The following is a 16,103-nucleotide window of genomic DNA, read 5'->3' on the forward strand; positions in this document are numbered from 1 at the left end:
GAATCGAATTGAAAGCCAGCTAGTATCTAAATAATTTTGAATATGCAATATGACTATTTTTCTCTGAAAATATTTCCCTTTATTTTAGAGGGAAGCATATTATCCTCATTTAAAGCGGTAAGGTAAAATGAATAAATTAAGTCCCATGAAGCCCCAGCGCTAAACGGACATAATTCTGTCCGTTTTCTTTTTATTTGTCTCCACTTAAAGCTAGTTGGCTAGTAGAATTAACGCCTTAAAACATTAATGTAAAAAAAAACATTCACTTAATACTGAATTAATCGACTAAAAGATGGATCGATTTACAAAGGGAATCGCAGTGGCTGCTGTGTCCGCCTCCTCTCTTGTTCAATACCTTTCTGGTAACCAGACGTCATTAATTCAAGGGGTTTCTCAGGTCACCTCTTTGTGTGAAGACCCAGTTTTTATAATCCACAGAAGTCCATTTTACCCTTAACGTATCACAATGGATCAAAATAGTACCGTTAATTAATGCTTTTAATTGTATTACAGTACACCAGTCAGTCTGAAATTTCGATCAACGAATACAAACACCGCCACGCTGGGGTACTATAAATCCTAATTAAAACGATCAGGGGTGATTGTATTTTCCCAGACTCCGCAGTCGTTTAATTTTTATATTTTCTATTTCTCTGGGAAAACAGAAATACAATTCGCAAATACCAGGAAAGAAAACAAAAAAAAAAAACATGAAACATGCTTTTCGGGAAGTACGAAATCTTTGTATTCTGGAAGTTAGCTACTATTTTTTTAAGCCCTTTTTAAGCCCTGGCGTAGCACATATCTAAACGCTGTCTGTAAATCAGTGTACGAATAATTCCCTATGTGTAGACAGAAGCACTAAGGCCGTTATATAACAGGTCTTAACATGCGCTTTTAATTATGTTTCCAAATTACACTGAGGACCGAACGGAACCTTAGAAGCAAAATATATAATTGTCCCCGAAGCATTCCACTAATCATCTGGGGTTTCCTTTTGGAAACACTCTTATAAATGTGTCTTACTTATACCACCTTAATATTACTCGAGTGCGCCATACAATAGTGTTTTGTTTTGTTTTTGTTTTGTTAAATGAGATTTTTCGTTCGCTAAACTCGCTCGTATGGTTTATTCGTTCGCTAGGCAAGTTAGCCTGCGCAAACGTGTGTTCCCCGGATGTACTGAAATATACTGTACAGTTGAACATTGTTTTAGAATTGTGTTAAATAAGTTTCTTGCAAATGTGTTTTTAAATAAATATTCCCGTAAGCGAGTGTTATTTTTCCAGCATTTCCTTTCCTTCCTCTGCCTGTCCTGTGTTCAGTCTTTTCTGTAACGCCGGAGACGCCGACCTTAAGCAGTGTCATGTTATTAAAAAAAACTCCGTAACATCAGACTGTAATCTGTTTCAATCAGATGATTTGACTTTATATGCACAACAGAAGAAACCTGAAGAAGCCATGGGCTAATAATAAACGGCGCACTGTTACTGCATTGTTTCATCGTATTTTAGTGACCACTCTCTTCCAATTAAAACCAAATTAAAAACATTAAATGTAAAACTAAGAACGGCTAGAAACACCAGGAGGCCGTTCAGCCCAGCCAGAGAGCAGAAAAGACAAGTTTCGACTTCCTCCGGGGTGACACTGAAGCTTGTAGATCTAACCGCAAAACCAAATCCCCTTTTTTGCAACATCAAAAAAAAAATATGAAACGGGGGAAAAAAGTTTTAATTTTTCTTTTCCTTTCAGCATATTGAGAGAAGCTCATGCTGTGGTGCAAAGTTTTCCGAAACGTTTCCTTGCTCTGAGCGGCATCTTCTGCACCTTTCGTGAACAGGACCAGTTACTCGAATGAAATCTACACCAAATTGTTCTCTGGATTAAACGGGTTTTTTATTTTATTTATTTTGTCGTTCTTCGGTGAGAATAACAGCTGGTCAGTGTTTAATTTGAGGAACAGCATGACTTTCGACTCCAATAAAGGAGATGCTAGCCTGTGAGGTTACTGGCTAACACCGCATTAGAAAATTGTTTGTTCTCATCCTGTTACTTCGACATCAAAGTGATCTCTGTCTGGTTTATGCCAAGATAAATTAGAAAGGCGAAAGGCAGACAGGAGCCACAGAAAGGAAGCTTTCCTTTAATGTTATCAAAATCTGATCTTCGCCCGTACAGTAATGACATTGCCTTTCCATTCTTGCCAGTCTTCTTTGTGGAATATTTTGTAATAATATTATAATAACCTTTCAAAAGAGGCGCACATGACTCATAGGACCTTTTTCTGAAGTCCGCGGCTTAAAGCAGCTTTAATATTCATTTTTATCATGGTCCCGCGCCGGTCGAGTCTCGCTGTAATACTGTTATACAGGTAACAAGCTGCACGACAGAATCGTAAGCAATGTTCACTTGTTTTTTTTAGCTTTCTTTTCTCTCTTAGTCTGTAGACTTTCAGATATGACAATCGATCCTTCTGCGGCGCCCCGGAAAAGCTCGGGTGACCTGGAGAATAAGTTGGTTTATAGTTTGCCAGGCCAATTAGTTTGGCTCAAAGGACGAAGTGCTTTGTGTTTTGCGTGGATCTGTCCTCCGCCCTGCTCTGCCCTGTGCAGTGATGTTAGCTCTGCTCCGTCTTCCTCTGCGGTCCCTCTCCACCGCCGTCTCTGCAGCTCCTCAAGAGTCTCTGTCAGTGCACCGGCGTTAGTTTTTTTTAATAATTAAAGGTCAAGATCACAAAACAGCTTTTGATGAAGCAGCTGTGAGGGAGAGTTCTAGGTAACTTTCTTATTATTAGCAACAAATGCAGAAGAGGAATTCTAGATTTTTGCTATGCCCCCTCTATCCTTGAAACCTTGCTAAACAAACTAGGATTTTAGAGAAACGTTTCAGGGAATCATTAGCTTTCATCTTTTTTGACAGTTCGGCCGATTTCTTTAATGAAAATACAGTGGGGTTCGGCTTTGATGTTTCAGATGAGGGTCCTTGTGTTTTTATTTGGATTATGGCTTATCTGTCTGATACCCTGGTGCTGTCTGCTGCAGTGCGGGGCTCCGGCCCTGGTGCTGGAGCTGGCCGAGAGGCAGGGACCCCAGTGCTGCCACACACCCCTGATAAGGATGATGGATGAGCAGAACTCTGGCTCCACTGCGGCCCAGAAGCTTCCTGGGCGCTAGAGATAGCCCTGCTGTCACAGGAACCCCCCTGATGTCTCCCCCTTCCCTCTCTGCTTCGGCAGAGCCTCAAAACAAACTCCCTTTCTCAGGAAAATAAATAGAAGGGGACCGGCGATGAACGTCCACTGGTGGCAGGAGAAGACGCTCCATATTGCTTGTCATGGTCTGTCTTCGCCCCCGGGACAGCGGGGAAACACTGCAATCTATGTGTTCAATTCCGTAACCGCCTCGATATCTTAGTTGGGGTTAATATAACAAACCCAGGTCCAAGTGCTTCTCCGAGGTATCTGTGAGTGAGCTGTCGGTCCGCTGGACGTCTCCAGAGCCCCGTTACACTGAGGTCCCTCTCCACCCTCTCTGTAGCTGCTCTGGCCAGCTGCTGCCCAGCGGACCCCCGGACCCCCGGACCCCCTGTGTCTGTGCGCTCCAGCAGATGTTCCCATGAGTGGAGCTGGGAAGAGTGGGTCTGCATGGGAACCAGTGTGAAGGCGTGCCTCTGAGACCGGAGGCTTGGTCTCAGGACAGCCGGCAGGAGAGGGGTCACTCTTCCTCTCCAAGCGGTGAGAAGCTGTGTTTCAGGGGACTCGGGTTCCAGGAAGGACCCGGGAGCTTCCTCCATCACTGACGCCCCAGCCTCGAGCCGCGAGGGGGTGCAGCAGGCGCTTGTGGAGAGGCGGGAGGGAATGAGCCTGCTCATTCACAGTGTGACGAGGACTCGCGGTCGGACAGCGGAGGACTTCGTGAAGTGTGCTGGCCACTGTGATTGTAATACATTCCTGGATCTTTAACTTGAAGAAACAAGGCAGCAGGACTGCAGCCGAGCAGAGACGGGTCCAGGTGTCCCACTGATGGGCCAGATGGCCTGTTTTCGTCCGTGGGGGCTTGTGTGCTCCTCTGGCTTTTATTGTGGCAGAGTGAACTTCAACGTCCCTTTTTAGGGCCAGCTCTGCTCTCGAGCTATGATCTATAATCATCCCTGAAGTGGAAGAACAGCTGTGATGAGTGATAGCAGAAGAATCTAAAAGCAGGATTTCCTGGTTTTTCTGGAGTGCGCTCCTCCTGCTGCTACCTGACATTAGCCCACCTCTCACTGGTCACACCTGAGCTCTGAATCGCAATTCTCCCACACCTTTAGGTATTTAGCCTAGGCAGAAGCTATTTCGAAGTGCTCACTGCACCTCATATAAATATTACTGTGGACCACGGTGAGCCTGTAAGAAAATGCATGAAGTTTTCAGTTTGGGAAGTGAATAATGATCTAACTCCAGCTTGTCTTTCCTTGTTCTCTGCTTCACACACAGACCAGGTCTTGCGAGACAGTTTCCGTTACTGGGAAATGCTACACTGACGTGTTGTTGAAGCCGATACCCTGGCTTTCTCAATAAAAAGCAGGATGAGATCCTCAGGTTAGCTTCCAAACTGGGAAGGCCAGATGGTCCCCTACCTTACTGAGACTGTTTATGCATTCTTATGCAAAACATTTAAGTAAAACAAAAATCAGGTATCAGAGAAAAAATGTTTACTGTAGGGAATTTTTATAAATTCCATTTTGAGTTTAGCGTTCTTGAAGGGTTAAACATTTCAGAAAAGAATATTGGTTTGTCAAGATCTGTAAACTGGTTCTATGCAGTAAACTCCGAGATTAACCTAATAACATGTTTAAACATTCAGTCTTGAACTCTTAAACGTACAGATGCTTTAGTGTGCGCATTTCAGGAGTACAGAATTGTCCTGACATTCTGTACACCGCAGACATGCGACACTGAATTCCAGACACTGGTCTTTTCCGCTCGACAGAGCCACACTGTGAAACCTAACAGAGGTGTGACCAGGCAAAGCTAAACTGTGCCTCTTCCCTAATCCTGACGTTCAGCCCTCCTGCTCAGAGGTCCGCTTTCGGTGGGACATCGCATTGTCGCCTGGGCCCGTCCCTTCGGCAGACCCCACGTAGACGGCTGACATTATGAAACACTTCATTCTTTAAATAAAGGGATTCTATGCAGAAACAACAAAGAATCAAAACCTATTCCCCCTCTCAGGGAAGCTATTTTTTTTTTCTTTATATGATTTTCTATTTTTTCCTTTCCTCATTAAATTTAACACTGCAGCAATTCCTTATTTTCAATGCACCGATGCGCATTCCGGTTCATTCCTAGTTAGAGGGGGCTTTCGGCGCCGTGCCGTGCCGCACAGCCCCCCGTCAGTTTTGCCCTGGCGTGCCCCACCATAGAGGGAAGGGTGTGTTCTGGGGTGTCAGGAATCTCCCGAGCGAGGCGGCAGCTGATATCTCGTAGGGTCGCAGAGACGCGCGTCGCGGCGCTGACGTGTGAGCCGCGATCCCTGTTATCGTCAGATACATCAAGTATGTGTGGAGACCGGGCCCGAGAGGCGGGATGAAAAGCAGATGTGTCTTCGCGTGAAGGAGAGGGGAAAAAAAAAACCCTTTGAGGCAGCGTTCAGAAAATATTTACCACCAGAAGTAAAGGGATCGTCCCCCCCCCCCCCCCCGATCGTTTTATTTTAGAAATTAGGGTACAACAAGATAAAGTTGCAAATCGTTGCAGCGTATTAAAGAGGCCCGTCTTGGGGTGGAAGTGCCTTGGTTTTGTTTTTCCGGTCAGTGTAAAGGTGTGCAGGGACTGGGATGGACAGCGCCTGAGGGAGGACACGTCCACCGATCTCCTCTGGCAGACCTGTGTTCAGTTGGAGGCCCCGTCTCTGAGGCAGAGCCAGCAGGTCTGATTAGAAATCGCACACCTCTTCACTGAGCCGTGGAATTTACATTCCTTCACCCGCAACATCGAGTGGAAAAACACAATTATTTGATCGTAGCAGTTAGTAAAGAGGCTTCGAAGCTACTCCCCCAGGGTCTGATGCAGTCTCTTTGCACAGAACATAGGGGGCTGATTTTAATGTTAAATGTTCACAGTAACTTCACCAAATAAGAAAGAAATATTATAAACTAGAGGAGGCACCTCCAGCCTGCTCAGCCAATCTAGCCAGTAAGGACCCTGCTGACACCGAGGAGATGTGAAGGAACAAGCAGAGGTTGACCTGCTGACGGGATGAGGCTCCCAGGCTGTTGAATTGTTGGGAGTTTTCAAGGTGAAATAACCCCTTCCTCTTTTCCACACGGAGCCCAGACCTGCGGTAAACTGAAACAGGGAGCTGCATCGGCATGGACAGGCCGCAAAGGAACAAGTACAGGTTTATTCCTGCTGAAAAGAGAAGAAAGGAAACACAAGAAGGCTCCGCAGCCGAAACGTTGTGTTTGTTTTCTTCTCCTTCCAGCAGGAATAAACCTTTACTTGTTCCTGTTGCAAACCGGCTGAACCACACGTATCTATCCACCGCTGAAGTCATTATCCTCGCTCCTGGGCTCAGGTCCTTCAGGAGAAAAAGCTCTTTGAACACATCATAAATCATTTCTGTGACTGGCAGTTCTGTTTTGCTATGAAGTTGTTTTTTTTAAAGCTGAGATGTAGGGACAGATTTTATTAGTCACGGGGGTCTCTTTCAAACCACTATGGTGATTCCCAGTGTAGACCAGCAGGGCATCAGGAATGGCGGTTAAAAAAGGAGAAAAACAAGGCAGACGAATCTGGTCAAATGTTTTCATTTTCTATACAGAGTGGCATCAAAAACACAGCAAATGACTGCTGGTACCAATAGCATGTGTTGCTTTATAAAGATTCTCAATATATATTAAAATGATATAGATTGCCTATGACATTTAGTCTAGTATGTGCCTGACACCACACCGAACACAAAGTGGAGCACATACAAACATCCTTGTCTAGTCACTAGACTGGGTGCATCAGGGTAGGGCCTGACGCTGACGCTGCTGTCTGTCCCCTTGGTGCGGTAATGCTGTGGGAAAAACAGGCAGTTGTTCTGGATTTGGGATGGGGGATGTGCACATTTCAACAGCGGTCTGCAACAAGCATGCAGCTCCAGACTGGAGGCTTTCTCCTTTCTGAGACTGAAGTCAGGCAAGCCCTCTTCCTTTTTTAGATTGTCCTTGTTCAAGCCGTCCGCTCCCTGCTCTGTCTTGTTTTTATTTATCCCTGAAATCACGGGTGAGCTGTCCCTGTGATTTATGCAGATGTTTCATGCAAAGTGCTGGAATGCAGGCTCTGCCCCCTCAAAGGCTATTAGGGATTCATACTCCTCCAGGAGACAATGGAGATAAGAGAAAATTGAAAAAGAAAAAAAGTTTCTGAATCCCACAGTTGTTTATTCTTTATCATCTTCTTACTTGATGAGAGCTATTAAGTTATTTGAGCTCAAGAACCTTGTAAACAATAGCTAGGCTGGAATCATTAGAGCAAGCATCAGCTTAATTTCCACTACAGCCTTTGTCATAGCAAAGATTCAACAGAGCTGTAAAACAAACTGCTGTAGCTCCTGGATTAGTTCACACGCTGCCTCCAAGAGCACTTTCTTAACTTGTGCCCTGCTCCAACATTAGTTGTTGTTTTGTTGTTTTTTTTTAAACTTCTGAAATGGCTTTGTTTGCAAAGTTTCAGAGTATTTGGGGGTATGTCAGCTCAGACAGTGCGAAGGTTGCTGAAGTTTGCTTCCTTTAAATGTCTTAATGTTTTAATGGTTAAACGTGTTAGCTTGGGATCTGGTGAATATTTTCAGCTGTTTAGTCTACCAATCACAATGGTGACAGAGAGTCTGCTTGGGCCTGAGAGGCCTGTGGCTTCTGGGAGTGAGGACAAAGATTGCAGAGCCGCTGGCCCACAAGTTTATCCTCAGCCTTGACAGAGGCATTACCAAAACATGATTTAGACTTTAAAATGCAGGGCCTGCTTTATATAAAGCACTGCTGACTTTGAAAGGTAATTTCAGAGCCTGCATATATATATATGTGCGTTTGTATATATGAGACATGATCGTAATAGCTTTTCAAATTTTCAGATATCTCTGGAGAAAAGAATTTATGAAGAAAGATGTGTTCACTGTCTTAAAATGAGCTAATTCAGTAGTTAAAGGAGTTAGGATGCTCTTCAAAACCCAGAAAATGGTGTGGTGTAACAATATCTTTTACACCCTACAGAACATTGAATAACACTGCTGGAGACACTCCGTTACACCTCAGTTTTCAGGGTAACAAACCTTTTCTTCTCTTTCTGTTTACAAAACGAAGCCTTCCTTCTGTACACAACTTTTGGAAACGTGTGAGCACTTCCACTCGGGATACCGTGACTGTCCCCTCTGTCGAGAATCCGCTTGGAATGCGTTTGCAGCTTTCTGGAATAAAACAATTTGATCACATCAGACATCCGTTTTTTTGCTCCAGATGTATTTTTTCCCCCCAATACATTACAGTATGTAATGTACCGACTCATATCCCTAGAGCCCCTTCCGCGATGGCTGGAGAAGCAGTAAACTGCAATCTCAGCTGTGTGTCTGAAGCCTTCGTACCGGCAAGTGTAATTTGATGTTGTTTTGACTATAGTTCCAAATTGCGGCTCATGGTTTTCATCCAGGAATGATTAAAGTGGGCATTCGCACAGAGAAATCTCCGGGTACCTCACTGTGCTCGTTTTAGTTCGGAAAGCAGCGCAGTTCTACACCCCACCACTGAAATCTGTGTTTCGGATACTTTAATTACACGCCTCGGGCGGTATGGAGGTTGCTCTGCTCCCCCGGTGAGTTTTATGAAATTAGCCGCTGCACTTTCCTTGATAGGAACAAATGTCTCTACTCTTATCGCCGAGGAGGTTTGCCTTGCTTACAGTTATCATGCCTCAGACGCTCTTCCCTGCAGTTACGGTCAGACCACCAGCCGGACAAACCTGCGGGCTAGCGGGACTCAGGCTTCACAAAGTGACTTACAGTCCTCCCCAGCGCCCTCTGCTGGAGGGCGGCTGTTATCTCCGTGCACTTTGAAGGACAGGGCAAAGGTGGTTTCTCCTCCGCCGGAGTTCACTCCGTGTCTGCTGTTTCACAGTATGTGCAGCCCCGGTCATAGCCAGAGGATGTGAATTCACTTTCGCAGACACACGCTCACTCTATGGAGAGCCGCTGACACACGGGTCGCGCACTTCCTTGGGCTTGTACAGGCGGCAGTAAGTGAACTCAGGGCCAAACCCTTTGCCAAAGTCATGGAGCGGTAGCCCGCTGTTCACAGCCGCTGTCGAGCTAGTAAAACGCAATCTTTTAAGCGGAGCAACTCGGAATGGGATCTCGGCACAGACCTTTCCCTTTTTTTACAAGCTCCCGGGCTTTTAAACAAATTGCACTGATGAAGCAGAAAATCCAATCCGTCATCTTTCTCCCTGTGCAAATATATTCGTGATGCAGACAAGCCTTAACTGCCTGGGACGCATTAACTCCTCATCAGCCAGGTGGGGCTGCACACAGGTGGGGGTGGAGGGGATCCCCATGACCTGTAAAGCGCTTTGAGTGGAGCGTCCAGAAAAGCACTATATCAGTGTAAGCAATTATTATTATTATAGATAGATAAGACTTTATTGATCCCGAAGGGAAACTGAGGAATTATTATTAATTAATTAGTCTCAGTGTAAACGCTGTATTTTCTTGCAGTGATCCCTGTAGGTGAATGCAGCCTGATGGAGGGCCCTCTCCCTGCACAGTCTGACATCAGACAAGCGGCGGCTGCTGCCCTCATACCAGCTCAGGAAATGCAGGGTTGAGCCCCCCGGTCCGGCTACAGCGCGAAAGGTAGTTTTTCTTCCCAAATCAGAGGCTGACAGACTCCTCTGAGCCAGAGGGCGGAAACGCCTCACGGCCTCTGCGAGGTATCCTGACGGCTGAAATGTTATGGCCTTGTTGGCACCTCTTGACTAAACATTTGGGTATCTGAATGACAGAGTTCAGTAATCAAAGGATCAGAGAAGCCCCCCCCCCAGCAGACAGAGACCCCGGGGTCCAGGGTACCCCTCAGAGAGCTCGCTGAGCACGTGAGCCACAGGGCTCCAGCTGTTTATTTACACTGGCCCGGGGCTCTGATAACGTGTGTAAGGTTACACCCTGTGCTATATCCCAGCCAGGGACAGTAAGGTAATGGGTCACCTCTGACAGCGTGTACCTGTACTTGTTTTCCTGTTTCAGAATGATTTTCTTTTTTCCATATTCTGTCTGTTTATCTCGGTTTACAGGGACAGGTTTTGAATGAAAATGTTACTTTAACTAGCTATGGATTGGCACCCCTGTTTGGGCTGTAGATATTTTTAATTTTCCCTCAAGCATATTAAGGGAAGCTGCCAGAATCTGTGAAGGAATCAAATCGATTTTCTAGCCGCTTCATCCAGTACAGGGCCACAGGGGTGCCGGAGCCTATCCCAGCAGGCAGTGGGCTCAAGGCAGGACAGGCCCTGGACAGGACGCCAGTCCACTAAAGGGCACAGGCAGACACAGACACGCACACACTCACACCAGGGCCAAGCTTCCCAGAAGCCGACTGGGGGAAACCCGCTCAAGCACAGGGAGAGCATGCAAACTCCACACACACAGCACTCCCAGTCCAGAACTGGGCTAGCCACCGCGCTGCCGTGCCTCCCTGATTTCTGCTGCCTTTCCCATCATTATACGCAATTCTGGTCTGACAAAATTCCCAGCATTCAACAGAGGAGCTCCGTTTATGGCTCCCTACATGAAAAACAGCTGTTTCCCATCTCAGGGGGGTGAATCACAGAGCGGGATATTTTGTCCGGAGTCGTTCTTTAATTATCAAAATGAAAACAAGCTTCGAGGGGGCAGATTGGCCAACGCAGCTGCAGCTACAACGGGCGATTGGTGAAAGGAGGGGTTATGAGCGTTCCTGGACAGTCCCGAGATCCCTTCTACCGCAGCAACCCCGCCCAGGGGTGCGAACCTGCCATGTTCTGCCCTGGGCGAGAATGCTTTATGGAAAGAGAGGATGTCTGTAAACTGGGGGTGAGGACTTGGGGGGGGGGGTAGGTTCCAATCTTACCGATAATGCGAAACAAAGAAAATCTGGTGACAAAAACGGCCCTCCAAACACCCCGGCTTTGCTGTGTAACCCCTGCAGTCCTGGCAGCGGAAAAGACCCCGATGTCGTTTTACAGGTCTGTGCTCTGGCGTCGGTGTGGCTCAGTTCGGCACCGGGGGGGACGTGAAGGGGCCGTCTGAAGACCCCGCCGGGGAGCAGAGGGCCCAGCTGCAGCCCGTCACCTCTTCACTGCCAGACCCCCGAGTCACAGCGGTCAGCCACAGCCTCGCAGGTCTAACACATTTCATTCGAAATCAGTGTGAAACACCGAGAACAGCTCTGTCTTGAACACAACGTGAGCAGGTTACTTCGTTTTCATTTCGTTTGGAATTCGCTGGACATGGAAATCTCAGGGCCCCGTAGCTCTTAAGGACTGGCCGTTCCCGACTTGAGTAAACCGGTTCATTTCATTTCGCCCTGAACCCAGGTTTTGTTCTCCTGATGGAAGGGAGACCCCGCCGGACTCGGGCTCTCCAGGTTCTGGTGTTTCCCTTCAGCGTGCTCCAGCAGGCCCGCCTGCGCCCGCTTCACGGCGACGAGTGCGACACTGAACACGCACAGCAGGCGACTCACTCGGGCAGCGGCGCCAGCTGCGTGTCAGAGGGCATGGGCTCAGCAGTGCGCGCGCAAGCTCCATCTGTGACTACATCGCTCATGCAGGCACCTGGGGGGGCCACGCCCCCTACTTCCCGCTTGGCTTTCAGTTAGAGCGGCCTTTTCCTTCCTCGTTATGTCCTGCCATGTTGTCACGTTCCTGGTTACGCCCCGCCAAAGTATTACACAAAATTAAATACAAATATTGAATATATAAATCCTGATATATAAAAAGTTGTGGCCTACAAAGTAGTTGACATTTTAAGGGGGGAGGCGGGTTGTGCTGTGTTTGAGCACTTGGGTTAGTCGTGGGGCTGCAAGAGGCTGGTTCACACCAGGGCTTTCTGCACTCCGGCAGTGGAACAGAGAGCTGCCATAGATGTGGTGAGGGTTCGAGGGTTCGAGGAGTCAAGGGTTCGAAGGTCAGAGGGTCAGAGGGTCAGAGGGTTCAAGGGCTAGAGGGCTCAAGGGTTAGAGGGTCAGAGGGTTCGGGGTTCAAGTGCTAGAGGGCTAGAGGGTCAGAGGGTCTGAGGGTTCAAGGGCTAGAGGGTCAGGGGGTCAGAAGGTCAGAGGGTCAGAGGGTTAAAGGGTTCGATAGTTCATGGGTTCAAGGGTCTGTGGTTTCGAGGGTTCAAGAGTTTCAGGATTTGAGGGTACCAGGGTTCGAGGGTTGGAGGGTTCGAGGATGTGCGGCCCTCCTTGTTCCTTAACTTGTGAACGAACACAGAAACACACGGGACTCTCAGTTAGAAACAGTGCGATTTGCTGTGAAAAGAAAATCGTTTGCCACATCTGCCACCTGAGCTCTGAGGGATCAAAGCTTGGTCAGATGTTCTTTGCTGGACACATCCTGACAGGGCAGTCCTACCTTGATCAAACAGAACTGTTCAGATGCACAAGGAGGAACTGAATTTACAACAGCGTCTGGAAGAGATGGCCTTCCTGACCTGTCTGAGCTGTAACACAAGCAGGCCTGAAAGGTCACAGAAATGAAGGTGGGTGTCATATTAACATTTTCCATCACCCGTCTGCAAAACTGATACATTTGCTGCGTGAAGCGTGTATCTGAAACCATAAGAGCATCTACAAACACGAAGTCGTCATTCACCACAACACGGCTGGGCAGCTTGTTCCAGCCTCCCACAAACCTTTGGGTAAAGAAGTCCTCCTGTTCTTGGGTTTTAAATTAGATTTGCACTTGTGGACCTGAAAAAAAAATCCAAGTGCCGCCACAAAAACTAACTCGGGCAGCTTTCTCACTGCGCACTGTCTCACTTTATTAGGAACTGGGCAGAACGTGCCGCACAAACTAGCAGGAGCAATATTTTTAAAAGACCTTCTGAAGTCAAATACTTTTTTCAAAACACGGGAGTGAACACAAAGCTGGCTGAGCTTCACAGCAGCACTGCAGCTTGTGTTGTTTAGCTTGCCTGGCTCGAGGAACTACTCAACAAGAAGCTAGGAGTCCGATTAAAAGAAACTGAGTAAATTAAAAGTGCAAACCTTTCTGAGTCTCGAGACTCAACATTAAATTGCAGGGGGAAAAATCACAGATTTTAAATCAGGCAGCCTGTTTGGGAGCACAACAGAAGCCCTGTGTGAGCAAGCAGAACAAAGAGGGCTGCTTCAGACTGCCCACAGCTTCGACCAATTAACATTCCTCTCGGCTTTACGACCTGTCCTGGGCCCGCCCCTTCACTCACACCTCATAAAAGTCACAAACATCAATTCTTGTAAACCATAACTGTCATTATAATCCCATTAAAAACAACCCGCAGAGCAATTTACAGTGTAAACCCAGGCAAAACTGCCGTCGGTGGATCTCTCAGTAAAATGTTCAAAACGTTGCAGAACAAATGAGAAATTTTATGGAGTATAATTTGCCACAATGGTGCACTTATAGTTTTTTTACTTTTTAATTATTTCTTTTTTTGGGGGGGGGCACCTTGTCCAGGAAATGGACAAGACAGCTCTTTGTCAAAGCAGTCAACATTAAACACTTATGTATTAATCGCTGAAATCCCACATTGAATGGTTTGGTCTGCTTTATAAATTTGGTTTATTTTGCATATCTGATACACAGGGCAACTGCAGAATATACTGCTTGGATAGTGGTAAAAAAAGACAACTAACGTTTCTAGATCTGATCTCTGACAGACCAATCTTACTCTGATCCAAACCACAGCTGTTCCTACTACAGTCTGACTGTATTCGGTCCAAGTGCTCGGTCAGGATGTTAGTGTCAAGGTCTAGCATCAGAAGCTTGTGATTCACGAAGGTGTCTTTTCAAAATCTTTGTGACACTTGTACACATCTCCCCCAGCCTGGTGTAGAAAAGCCCATGCAAGTTTTTTGTCTTTCCCAGCTTTGATTGCTGTAACGGCCCTGTGATGGCCTGGTGTCTCGTCCCGGGTGCATCCTGGGCCCGTTCATAGCACCTGCACAAGGAAACCTGATGTCTTGTTCCGTTCTGGCAGAAGAAATACCAACTAGCGCCCCAGCTCACACTATTCAGTGTGGCACTCTCTGTGTACTAGACAACTGCTCCACTGCTCTAAATGAATTTACTTTGATCTTCAACAGGGAAGACATATCTCAGTGCAGCTCTCTGTTCCATCCTGCCCTTGGCAATGTGGTACCTGTACACAGAAGAGGGGCTCCCCCCTGCAGCCCAGCGCCTCCTGTCGCCATACTGGTACATGTCACTGAGCCCCCCAAGAGCAACGACAACCATTCCAGTTCCTCACCGCTGGTGAGCGAGCCGAGTCAGCCCACCTCCGTGTCTGGGAGGGTTTTTGCTTTGGCATGACCAGACCTTTCCTGCCTGTCTCTTGCACTGGTTAGCGCTGAGCAGAACTCTCCTGCCAGTAGTTCAAAAGCAGGTGAAAGTTTCTTTGCACAGTTTGATCCTTTCTTGTAACATTTGTTTATTCAGAGGCTAAGACAGCGTTTTGAATGAGGACTTTTGCAGTGGGTTCTGACATCGACTTCGACAAGTCAGACTTTTCGAAGCTGTGAATGATGCCAATGGGCAGATGGCTTAATGGTTAACCTGCATTCCAGGCTGGACTGTTGTTCTGCACACATAGAAAGCCTCCTGACTCCGATTTGTACTTCTGAGACTCCTGTGTGAGCTGCAGCAAAACTTTAGGCATTTTAGTGACACCTTGTGGTAATGGTGGGTACCCAGCAGACCCATTGCACAGCTGATCTGGGAGAGAAGTGCATAACTTCTTCTGAATTAAGGGGAAATTTAAAGGCATTTAAAGACACCTTCACATGTGTCTGGAAAAACTGCATACTTTTAAATAAAACACTTTAGAGTAAATGTGTCTCTCAAAGTTATCCTTTTCCAAAAGGTAATCTACAAGGAACTGTGGATCTCGCACACACTGCTGGTGTGCCCATGACTGGCATGTTTGAAGACATTTTGATTAGCTTTGAATAACACATGTACTGTATCTATAAATACAGCAGGGGGTCGGAGTGAAATGTTTCTAAAATGAAACTAATAAATGTGGGCAATAGCAGCCATTCGGTGCTTCTCTTTTCATTGTGAGTGGGTGCGCTGAACAGGAAGTCACATGCCCACTGTGAAGAAACACCCTGACCAACACTGCTGTGCGAGGCACAGCAAGCATACACACGCCCATCGCGCTGCGTTTAGAAGATTAAACTCAGATTCCTGGGCTGGTGGTGAGTACAGCTTCTTCCCAAGAATCAAGCAAAAAAATCAACAGGATAACTTTTAAAGCTACTATTCCCTGCCGGAAAATGAGTTTCCATTTTCCCATATTACATCAACGTTTTAAGGTCTGTGTTCTTGAGGCCATTACCCCCCAGAGTGAGCAAATTCCTGTTCAGAATGAACAAGCTTTAAAATGCCTGATCAGACACAGGAGGGACTGCAGTCCAGGCTTATTAGTGTGACAGAACAATTCCTTGAACAACGGTATTATGCCCTCTACGACTTTTTGCATGGCTTAATTAATTAATATCTTCTGAGATGTTTGCTAAAGAATATCAAGTTTGAAAGTTCTTAGCAATTATGAAAGTCTAGTAGAAATATATTACAAAAGGTCTTGATGGCTCACTAATATGTTTCTATTGTCTAGTATTATCAGTGACTCAGGTTGTGTTACTGGATTCTGCTTTAACGAAGACAAACTTTAAATTTAATGCAACAAGAGATAAATTGTTTTGAAGAAAGATGGAAAAGGTTATGACAGAATCAAGTTCAAGGGAAATTCAAAACAAAACAAGCGTAAATGTTTGAATGATATCCAAACGTGATAACCTACACTTTAACAAACTGGTTGAACTTCCTCCTCTTTGGTTTGTGATGAGGA

General features: G+C 46.4%; 1 long non-coding RNA gene across 1 annotated transcript; it reads left to right on the plus strand.

The window, feature by feature from the left end:
- Nucleotides 1–9,619: 9,619 nt before the first annotated feature.
- Nucleotides 9,620–11,972, plus strand: LOC148650735 (uncharacterized). Its single transcript, XR_015925853.1, has 2 exons — nt 9,620–9,869; nt 11,237–11,972. It is a non-coding gene; the product is annotated as an uncharacterized LOC148650735 (long non-coding RNA).
- The last annotated feature ends 4,131 nt before the right edge of the window (nt 11,973–16,103 follow it).

Source organism: Lepisosteus platostomus, chromosome 13 (assembly GCF_059453375.1).
Source record: "Lepisosteus platostomus isolate fLepPlt1 chromosome 13, fLepPlt1.hap1, whole genome shotgun sequence".
NCBI classification, from domain to species: domain Eukaryota; kingdom Metazoa; phylum Chordata; class Actinopteri; order Semionotiformes; family Lepisosteidae; genus Lepisosteus; species Lepisosteus platostomus.